This window comes from Corvus moneduloides, chromosome 6 (genome assembly GCF_009650955.1).
Source record: "Corvus moneduloides isolate bCorMon1 chromosome 6, bCorMon1.pri, whole genome shotgun sequence".
Classification (NCBI taxonomy): Eukaryota; Metazoa; Chordata; class Aves; order Passeriformes; family Corvidae; genus Corvus; species Corvus moneduloides.
The window spans coordinates 51,677,091-51,688,703 of record NC_045481.1 but is presented as its reverse complement, the minus strand read 5'-3'; the positions used below and the strand labels follow the sequence as shown (position 1 = coordinate 51,688,703).

Below are 11,613 nucleotides of genomic sequence, written 5' to 3'. Positions count from 1 at the left end.
GATGTCCTCCATGTTACCTGCAGCATATTTGTTTTTAATTATTGGTTGTTGTTGAATAATAACTCATAAAATTTATGAGACCACTGAATTATGTGGATGACCCACAGGCTGGTTGTGCTACCAGGTGTTCCGGTGTCAGGCAGACACACACACACCCAGGAGGTGTCTGCATGCCTGCCAAGGCCCAGGATTTCACCTGGAGACTGAAGAATGGCTCCCATGCCATCAGTATATCCTTATTTTCCATGTTTCATGCTCTGAGGCTACATTTTCCCTGTTTTCCTTACTGCTTTTGGTGTACTGTCATGTGACGTGAGGTAGGAAGAACAGAGATATTCTGTCACTGCTCTCAGCGCTAGAAGATCTCAGAAACCAAAAAGCTTGTGGGAGTAAAACATTTTTGCCATTCACAGGGGTGGATTGTCTACCAAGAGGTTATTTATTCTGTCCTCAACAGCGTCCGCATCTCCCCGGGAACAGTGCCTTGTCAAGCACCTCCACCAACAGGCACTCCACACTCCATCGGGCAGTTTTTCTCAGGGATTCTCTAACTTTGCTGTTTCTTAACACCTCTAGCAGCAGGTAAGCCCATTTCTTTTCCTCCTCACTAAGGACACAGAAGAGATTACTCTCTTCTTTGAGTTTGCCTTTTACTTATTTTGAGAACCTATGCTCCCTCAGACACATGTACAGAGACTAATGCTAGTGCCCAGCCAAGATGATTCTTGAAACCATGATCATGAAGTTGTAAATGATTGGTTTCCCCCTCCCCTGGCAGTGTGAAACCTGCCTACAAAGACACATCCCTCTAAGGAGATCAAAAGAGAATGTATTTCCTAGGAGAAATAAATGAGTGAGATCCTCATACTGCTTCCTAACCTTTTCCTAAAGCAGAACTACTTCTTATGGCAAGAGACAAACTAAGCTGAGAACATAAGCTCACTTCAATTTGGACCAGAGGATAGTAGCAAACCATGGAGGAAATGTCAGTGTCTTTCCATTAAGTGGTCCCGTGCCATCCTTATTTATGATTTCCTAACCATTAATTTAGCCAGATGGAATATGTGATTGGCATAATTCAATTTTGAAATTGCAGATTTGAATTCTTGAAAGTACAAATGGTTGTGCATTTACATTATCAAAAATGGCTTTAGACTCAAATCACTTCTTTTTCTCTTCAGCTCTTTACAGCAAAGCTATGAAATGAAGGTGGGTGAGGAATGCAGAGGAGAGGAAAAAATGCCAGGATTTATTGCCAATTACTTTCTTTTTGACCCTCACTTCCTACCAGCTGATTTGGAGTGGAACCAGGCTGAGCAGCTGACTGACTGCCTACCTCATACTAAACACTAGGTCAGACCTACTGCAACATTCTCCTCCTTGATGGTGTTGATGGCATAATTGGCATCAGCAGACTGGCCCTCAGCCTTGAGGCAGAGGACAGCTTCATGTGTAGCTCTTTATAGGGACAGAATAGGGGGAGAGGAGGTGCACATTCCTCCCTTGGTCATAGTGGTGGAAGCCCAGGAAGTGCCAGTGAAAACTGAACATAGCCAAGAAGGTCGCTGTGCAGAGACACAGATTACAGTACTTATCTTCCCTGATTGCTCAGCACTCGAGGTAAATGTTGTCTCTCTCACTCCCTTAAGTTCCAACTCGCTGTCAGATCCTTCCCCACTGGCTGATGGACAGTTTGGTGACACTCTCCAAGCCTGTCAGGACTTGGCAGTGCTGCCATGGTGCTGTAACTACTCACGAAAGGAAAGAGGACAAACACAGAGCTCTGGTACCTGGGTTTGCCTTCCCACTTACAGCACCAGAAAAAGATGCTGTGTTGTTCTTTCAGAAATACTTTGCTGATGGACTTTTGCCAAATAAGGTGAACAAATAAATCTCAGGAGCCTCTGAAGGTGATCCCCCAAAAATGGCTTAACAGGGCTTAACACTGTCTTGTCTGGACATTTGCTGGTTTGCTCTTTTTGGAAGGAATGAACATATGGAAAGGTAACTTGTAATTAGTATTTTCTAGGCAGCTCAAAATACAGATAGAACAGAGAAAAGAAGTTTCTTTGGGTGGTGGTATCAGGAAGTTTGAAAGGTGATGAGTAGGTTCCTCAGTGATTGGGGGTTGCACATCTTCAGTCAAAGAGATTCTCACATTCCTGAAAATTTTAAACAGGCTTTTTTTTTGTTGCCATATTATTTGTACCAGTGTTTGTTGTATTTGTGGGAAATTATCCTATTTGTCTTCAGTAAATACTGCATAGGACTCGAAATGAGAAACACATCCATAAAGTTTGTTAGGGTTCAATATGTAATTTTTTTTTAGTGATAAGGAAAATGAAAAAGGTAGTTGTAGTTACATTTTAATTACATTTATTGAATATACACATTGTCTAGGACCTAGAATATCTCTAGCATGATGGAAGACAGCAAAAGAATGGGATTAGAGCAGACGAAGAAGAGATCTCAGGCCTAAATAGTGATACAGAGAGGATAACCAATTGTAAAAAAACCAAACTGAAATGGTTGAAATTGTCTAGCTTTAGGGAATGCTTCTTAGCACAAATTGCCAGCAATAGATTTTAATTTCCGCATGCGTTCCCATAATTATTTTTGTTTTAAGTAACTGTGAAAATGAGTCTTTTGCTTCTGCTGATATCAGGTCACTTCTGAAAACAAAGTGTATCTGAGAGAACAGAAATATTATTATTATTATTCAAAGGCTGCGTGCTTGGGCAATTATGCAAACATTGTCCTACTGTCAGTCAGTAAAAACCTTTCCTAAATACCTGGAGCCCTTGAATTAATTAAACTTCTCATCTCCTCCTTTGAATGCCACCTTGCAAGGGGTCCACCTCCTGCCCAAACCCACTCCAAAATTCCCCCCCAAGGTCATTTTATCATGCAGCTGAATGTTGGTCTGCAGTGAACACTGCTGCTGCTCTAACTACTGAGTACAAGCTTATATATGTAGAGTTCTGCAAACTCTGTATGCTCTTTTAGCAAGAGTCAACTCGGTGACTCACGTGTTGCAAGAAGTGTGACATCTACTGAAAGCAGCACTGCTTCCCTGAAGGAAATAAGCACAGTTTCTGTGGCCTAACCTCAGAGACATCAGAGGCTGATGTCCCCTTTCCATCATGGCTGGGAGTTTAGGAGTACAGTTCGTACAAAAACAGCTGGATTAAAAAAGGCCCAGTGGAAAAAAAACCTCAAAAACTTACAAAGTGTAATTATACTGAATTTAACAAGACTTTTTTTTTTTTTTTTTTCACTCCCTAAGTACTTTTAATGGGAATAAATGGTTTATCTTTTCAGATCTGTATATCACTGCAGAAATATCCTGCTGGGAAAAGGCTGTGAAAGTTCTGGCCACCATGTAAATCCCACACTGAAGACTCACTTGGGAAGAAGAAAAGACACAAAATGTTGTGCTGGCTCTCTAAGTAAAGGTAAGTGTTGTCCTACATAAACAATAACGAGAACAAAGCGAAATGGTGCCCAAATTTTGTTTCAGGAGTGAATTATGTCAGCCAAAGCCTTCATGATTTTATGAAGGTGGAGACCTTTTCTCCCTTTGTCTATTCTTACTCCTTGGTAAACAGGCATGTATAAAAACAGGCCTATATAAAAAAGGATGGCATTCATATCCTCTGTTTTGTGGCCACCCCCAGCTACACCCCATGTGTGTGATACTCAAAAGGGCAAGTGTGTCCCACAGGGAGGAGGAATATTCAGCGTTCCACAAATGGCTTTGAACCAGCTGCACATCACAAAACCTCCCTGCAGAGCCCCTGGGCCTGGGTACTCTTGCTGGGACAAGTTCATCCACGACTGTATGGGGAGCTGCTTAATTGAGGCTCATTACTTCCATTTCCTACTGACACTGTGCACCCCGTGAGGCGCCGCTCAGGCAAGCGCCAGGGGCAGGGGGTTGAGCAGCTGCTGCTGCTCGCATGGAAGCGGGAGAGGATGAGGAATAACAGTGCCCTCACCCAGCACTGCTGCCTCTGTGGTGGGTACAGCTTGCAAGCTGCTAATCTGACCCCCTAAGACAGGGGGATGCACCTGCCTTGGCCACCACAGGGCCTTTGGCCACAGAGGACGGTGCACTCCTGACAAACTGCCCCCAGCAGGTGCTTCCTTCACCCCTTTGGGATCTCTGGCAATCTGTATGTTTTGTCCTTTTATAAGAGGGTGCATACTTGGAAGGACCTCAGCTTAAACTCCCGAAGAGAAGCATTTGCCTATTTTAACAGGTAATGTGAGCTATCTATTTCTTCCTTATTCAGGTTGTGTAACTTGCCTCTCCAACATCAGGAAGCATCCTTCCAAAGCCTCCAGCTCTGATTCTGTTTCTTCAAGCACACAAGCTCACAGATGGATATAGACTTCCTGTTCATTCCTGGTTCTGTGGAGGTCCTGAATCCCTGCTGAGAGCCTTGTTCTTATTTCCTTACAGACATTCTTCCAGTTCTTTGCTGATGTAGTACCCTCAGTTTTCATTATTAAACACCCATTATGGATTTTGGCTCCTACAGGTAAATATGCAGTATCTTCCACTTAATGTCAACTTTTCCAGAGTACCACAAAAGCTGTTAGAGGAATTAATCACCTTTTGATTTCCATGGGACAGTGGAAAACCTGTGAGAGAGAACTTAGGCAATGATATCTGTTATTATCACCCTTCTGAAACTCACTACTGCTGAGTGAAAATGAGCTTTGTGAAGGTAATCAATCACTGGCCACCACATGGGTTCCCTCACTATAACATTAAGGGTAAAACTCATCACTTTGAACAGCATCAACGCAGTCTTGTTTAACACCAATTCTCACTCACCCACTTCTGCAGAGGAGATGAAAGAGGGATCTGTTTACTCAGGATACTCTGGCTTTGCATTTCACCACTCCCAGTGCAAGTAATGACTTGCTGGACAACCATCGGACTGGCCAGGCAAGGGCTTCCTCTGCTGCAAGGTGTCACGGAGCCATGGCAGCTCTGCACATTGACTGAGAAGTCAGATAAATTATAACTACCAGCATCACAGCCGTAAAAATGACAGAAATAAATATCATAGTATTACAGAGAGTTCCTTCCTTTGCAGCTGCTGTTCGTCAGGTAGTTTGCAGTCAATTCATAGAACAAGAAATTATTTCAGAACATATTACATTGTACCAGAATGTTGTTTCGCTCCCAAAAATCCCCTATATAAGTCCCCCCAGTGGAAGTTTTAGCTGAGGGAAAAACTCAGAGAGATGGTGGCGTCTACTGTGTTAGATGCTGCACACTGAACATTTGGCAGCCCAGAGATGAAAGGTATGAAAGGACCATGTCTGTAGGCAGAGGAGGTTTCTTGTTTGGCAACATCTGAGAGTAGAGCTAAGCCTGGTTCAAGGCATTCCAGTCTGGATCTGCATTCCCTGCTTGTGTGTATGTAAAGATGCCCAGGTGATTTCCACGGCACAGGCTTTGCAGGTATGCAGTTGCTGCATCCTGTCACTGGTGACTAAGAAGCAGTGGCAGGTCATCACAGAGAGAATTAGCTCATGTATTTTGACAGGTGAAGCTAAATAAAATGAAATAATTTGACAGGAAGTGAAGCAAAAATGCAACAAAGGAATAAACTTGCATGAAGGTCAGGTTGCAGAGGGGGGAAAAACAGGAAGGATGAGAAATATATATACAAATAAATAAATACAGATGTTTTTATAAATCAGTTTCAACCTCAGCAGTTTGACTAGCTCAGAGTTCCTTGTCTCTCAGCCTGTTTGGGTGAGGCAGTGCTGCTATCATAGTAAGTGCTTTCACTTCCTACCAGAGAGTAAGGGGACTGCAAGATCTCTCACCAAAATCTCTTTCAAGACTGAGTGTGAAACAGCAAACTAAGAAAGTCCACTTGAGTTTGGAGAGAGACTAAAATAGCCCTAGGAATTGCAAGCTGCTCTGTTAGTCTCATTTTAGGCCCATGGGCTGCACAGGTTTGTGGCCAAGCAACTACTGATTGTGGCTGCTATTGCCTAAGGGAGGAAAGAGAAATGCTGGATGGGGCACAAAGCAACAGTAGATTTCTGAGGGTATAGTATTTTCCAGTGTGAGCACAGGAAGCTTTCTGCACTAAGGAAACAAAGGCAACTTTGCCACTGGTATTACCAAATGGCTAGGACTGTCTTCATAGTGTGTTGCTGGTAAAAAACATAGACAAGAAAAGGAGAAAATTTATCCAAAATTACAGCAAATAAATGTATTGGAAGAGGAAAAAATTATAAACTACACAGGTGGCATGGAAAGCAACAATGGGGTTTTCTCAGTAAGGATGCTGACAGCATAAAAGGCCATGTGTCAGCACAGCTGTAACAGGTCACGGCAGCGAGGGCCGGCCTGTTCATGAGGGCCTCTGCAGTGATCCTCGGGAACAGCACACAGCTGTGTGGCAGTACCCAGCCCGATCGGGTTGTACCAGCCTGCAAGCCTCCAGCCAAACATCCTGCCTTTTAGTGGTACATGTCCCTTGGCTGCACTCAGCAGACACGGGCCATCTGTGAGGGACCAGGATCCCCCTCCTGTGCCTGGGCAGCGGCACTGCCCGGGGACCTGCCGGACACAGGCTGGCACAGAGTCAGTTCCAGGGTGACAGGGTTACAGCGCCAGAGGCGACTGCGAGACTTGGCTGTGATGCCTTGATAGCCAGAGCCCTGGGAGGTGGCCTGATAGGCACAGTCTCCTGTGTCAGTGGCACTGAGACATACAGGGGATGGGCTCTTCAGGAGGAGAGCATGTGTCACCCAGGCAGCTGAGGAGATCATGGGAAAATGAAAATACAGGTTAATGTTGCATGTGTTTAGACAGGTAAAATAGTGATTTGGAGAGCTGAGACTTATAGTATTCATAGGTTTGTTTTCTTTAAGAGACTGCGGTTTTTTAATCTGTTTTGTTCTGAAAATATTGTGTGTTTAAGCACTTTGCTGTTATTCCCGCTGTTTAGACTTTCTTATGGATGCACAGGAAAAATCTGCTAGTCATCTTCTTTACTTGGATGAATTGTTATCTGATGCTAAATGTAGACATGTAGACAGAGTCCTGCAGGAGTCATCCTTTGCTCTAAGTGTGCAGTCTTATTAATCCCATTAAAATGTTTCATGGCTCTCAGAGTTGCCAAGATCTCTTTCAGATCGGAACCAAGTGTGAAGCAACAAGGTAAGAAGGTGCACTTAACTTTAGAGAGTCTAAAATAAGAGCTCTAGGAATGGCAAGCTGCTCTATCACTCTCATTTCAGGCCTGTGGACTCTTCACGTTATGGCCAAGAAACTGCCATAATCCAACATCTGACTAAATTTATACCTGTGTGTGCTATCAAATTTCAGCGATTGCTGGCCAGATTGTGTAGGACTGCAGAGATGGGAAAGGGAGTCGTTTCTGTCAGCCAGGGTAAACCAACATCAGACATGATTTTAAAAATAAGACCACTGTGGAATTTGCCTGACACAAACCTCAGTCTCACCCTGATGCAGAAACACTACTTAGCTTCAGCTTCAACCAACTGTCCTTAAACCTGTTCAACATGAGAGGACTTTGCTGTTCTTCCCTGTACAAGTAGACATTAAATAAAAAGGACAATTACAAGGTAAAGTATTACAAAAATACCCACTTTTAGGATCTGTTGTCACAGCTCGATTCAGCTGTGAGGGAAGTACCCTTGGTATTATTTCTGTATTCAAATGCTTGAGGCATTTATTAGAGATATTGATGTGGAATGCTTATGAGTCAGGTGGACGATCCTACCTAGCTTGCCTCACATTTTAGGCCAATGGTTTTTGCAAACTTCTTGAAATCTAGCCAGGCAAGCCCTTGCTCCTGACAAGGATCTACCCAGCTATTACCTCTATACATGGATTGGTAACCTAGAAAAGTGAACAGCATAGGAATTTCAGATTTAACCTGACTTCTGCTCTGTCATTTAAGGATCATTTTGCACTGTGTCCATGCATTTGAGAAGAAAATGAATGGTTAACTTTGCAATCTTTCTTGTAAACAGGCCTCTTTTTTTTTTTTTTTTCAGAATCATAAATCTTGCAGAGAAATGAAAATCAAAAAAATAAAGATGTATTAGGTCCACATTTGCAGATATTCTAGGTGGCCTTTTGCAGTGTAGGAGCCATAGAAAGACACAGACTTTGTCACCAGCAGAGCTATTCAGCCGGAAGCAAGGCTGATTTCAAACCAGTTTTTGCCTAAGACTGCTGGTACCTCCAACTGAGATCTGCTGGAGGGTGCTGGCTTAATTATAAAGTATCTCCCCTACAGCTGCAGAACACTAATCCTGATTCACCAGAATCCAATGCCTTTGTTTGGTTATAGAAACTATTTTTTGGATCTTTTGGAGCTAATCTAGCCCTGACCTAAGCCATATGATGGATGCAGAGTAGTCATGGAATACATTTCATGCTCTTACTGTGCCTAGCCAGGACACCTACTCTTTTTGACATACAGGACTGTCAGCCAGGGTTACAGGGACTTCAGCTCAGCTCTATGTTGCTATTTCAGCAGGTCATGAGGTCTTATCATCTAAATTTTGTCAAGCAGGAAGAGACTTTTCTTCCAAGGGAAGAACACTGTGTGGTAACTGTTTCTTGGGACACTCCTCTCAGTGGCATCGTGTTGTCAACACAGACGTGCTTTTGTGCCTCGATGCATTGATCAGCTCCTGTTCCAGATGGCAGCTTCTCCTAAGTCAGTGGCTTCTGGGAAGGTTGGACTGGGCCCTTGGTGAAGGGTGGAAGGCAGGTTGTACTCTGTGTTAGCCAGGACCCAACTGTTCCTTCCTCAGTTGTGAAATAGTGCCCATCTCTCATTCAGTCGACAGCCATTACCTGCAGGCATTCCAGTTCTGTATGAACCGTAAGGTCTGTGGCCCCAAAAGTGTATTTCAACATTTGGAAAAGACTTAAGACTAAATTAGGCAGCACAGTGAAAGGATTTAGTTTTTCCAGAAATTCCTGTGACTTCTGTAACATTTCTACCTTTACTGCTTAGACAAAAATAGCTTTTTAAAGTTGAGGAACTTCTTGAGGATTGAATGTGACTGAACTGAGGAGAAAAAGAACATTCTTTTTTTCCCAGAAGTTTTTCAGAATCCTTTCCTTGGTCTGTACAGTAAGTGTTTAAAAAATCATTGATGTATATATTTTGTTTAATGTGCTATAGATTTGTCACAAGTCTAATTAAAATCTGAAGCCACTGCTTTTATATTATTTGTAAAACTTCTTAGTACACAGTATCATAAATGAAATTGATTTGAAGTTCTACAGGTCAAGCCCAGGGCAAAGGGGCCCTGATTTATTTGGAAATTTTGAATAAAAACAGAAGATAGGTATTTATTATTTTAAAAAGTAATTTCAGCTCTCCCATAATCTCAGGCACTGAGACCATTATAAAGGAGAATGAATTTTGCTATACTAGTAGCAGATAGTGTTTTGCAAAACTACTCTGGTGTTACATCAAAAGCTTAAAATCTGTTCACCAGAATTGCTTTCTCCCCCCCAATCCATGTTGTAATTTTCAAACTTATCAAAGCTATGAGAAACTTCAACCCATGGTAGGAGAACCCTCTTTTGGAAACCTAAGTCCTGGCTTGTATTTGTATTAAAACCCTTTCACAGTACCCTGTAATATTAAGTTTTTTAAGTTTGTCTAGTACAACCACGAGGTTGATAGCTTCTCTCCACTCATCTGCATTTAGGGATGACTGTGGTTTAATGAAACAGAATATTCCAAATACTAATGGATCTTAAATTGCTTATTCTTAGAAAGAGGTACTCCAAATAGCACATTTGCCTCAAGTATGTGATATAAAGTGATGAGTTAATTCATGTACTTGTGTCAATTGCTTCAAGATACTGAGAATTAGCTGCATTAGTGATATGCTTTTTTTTCCTCCTTGTGCTTAACATATGAACAGGAAAGTGCAAAGGAACGGAGATCAATTTAAGCTCTACTGCGCAAGGAGGGGAGAAATCTGGTGACGGTCCTACAAATGTCATTGACAAGGTTGGTAAGTTCTTTCTTTTTGCATTTTCTTGCTATTCCTTGTACTTAGGCTTCACGTACTTAAGATTTTTGGAGTAGTCAGTGGCAGCGAAATTTCTGATTGCAGTGAATTAACCAATAAGAGTTTGTCTTCAGGAGAGCCGCATCAAATGGAGCGTGAAAATCCCTCCTAGAGACCTGCACCAAAGCAGTGCTGAAGTTGCTCCAAGGAGCTCTTCTCCACCTGGACTCCCAAACCCAGCAGCACCATGTCCTGCAAAAGCAAGAAAAACATGGGGACAAATGCACATCCCTGATAGATCAAACTTCCCTGGAGATCAAGGGCCAGAGCACAGTGTGATTCCCCAGCCTCAGGGTTCCTCTGAAGTAGAACAGAGCAACAGGTGGCGGCTGTTAATGTGCTGAATGTGGCTTCCCTCTGCGTCCGGCCATGGAAAACAAAGCCAGCGAGCGGATCCATGCCAAACACTTCGCAAGCATGGAGCTTACACAATTGGGCTCCACCCACATGCCTCACATGGGAATTTTCTCCCTCACCAGCTGGGTTAAGATCACAAGATGTAAAAAGGAGAGAAAGAAAAAAAAAAAAAAAAAAAAAGAGCTGGAGTTGTTTTCTTTCCATTGTGGCTCCTGAGCTGAAAGTTCCTTTGCAACAGAATAATAGAATAAAGATGAGAGTGAACACTGCTGATGGCTCAAAATCTGGCACCAAAGTTTATTTTTCCTAAGCAGTCTGAGTCTGAACAGTCTTGTCAGACAATGTCAACAGAGGTGAAAAAAAATGACGAAAATCATTGAATCTAGTTTGGCTCAAAAATGAATAAATGCACCAGACAGGGTAAGTATATGGCCATTAAAAATGGCATAACCCTGACTGAAAACTGAACACCCTCATATGTATTTTGTACTCTCAAAGGCTTATCATGCCAGCTGTATTTTTGAATGAGCCAAGTGTCTACTCGCATGAAATGAATGCGGGTAGGCACACATAAGCTTTCTCATCAGTGTCCATACTCATAGCTGGGCATGTATTGAAGTCTCTCAACTCAGCTTGTTATAGCTATCATGATGCAGAGCCTGAAAATGCCTCTTCTCCGAGCCCAGACAAACGTGAACTGACAAGCACTGTATTTTGCCCTTAAGGCTCCTGTCCATAGTGATGCATCGTCAGTTATTCTCTGTAAAAATCTCTGGCCCCCCCCATCGCACATGTGCTTGTCTTTTCCCTTAGTGTTTGCCTAACTTGGAAGCAGGTATAGTTCATGGGAAACAGTGACTACGCTCCAGCACCGACGTCTTAATGCTCAGGAGGAAGATGCGTGGGCTCAGTACGGGGCAGGTAGGATTTGAGAGCCCCAGCCCGAGAAGAAAAGGGATAGAGACCCACAGCATGTTGGTGCTGCTGCGTGCGCCTCACCCGGGAACCCATGGAGCCTCCACGCCTGTCACCCATGGAAATCAATTTCCTGTTGAATGGTGCCTGTAGTCAAGAACTAGATGCTCAAAGTCCCATTGTAGCCTGACACAATGAAAATAAAACCCGAGGACAGTACAGATGCTGATG

The 11,613-nt window shown here is 43.0% G+C and overlaps 1 long non-coding RNA gene across 1 annotated transcript in view; it reads left to right on the top strand.

Moving 5' to 3' along the window:
* The first annotated feature begins 391 nt into the window (after positions 1–391).
* LOC116445182 overlaps positions 392–11,613 on the top strand; it is a 21,079-nt gene continuing 9,857 nt past the window's right edge. The window contains exons 1-4 of the long non-coding RNA XR_004240684.1: positions 392–582; positions 3,322–3,455; positions 4,198–4,262; positions 9,961–10,053. This is a non-coding gene — a long non-coding RNA (uncharacterized LOC116445182). The remainder of the gene's footprint in view (positions 583–3,321; positions 3,456–4,197; positions 4,263–9,960; positions 10,054–11,613) is intronic.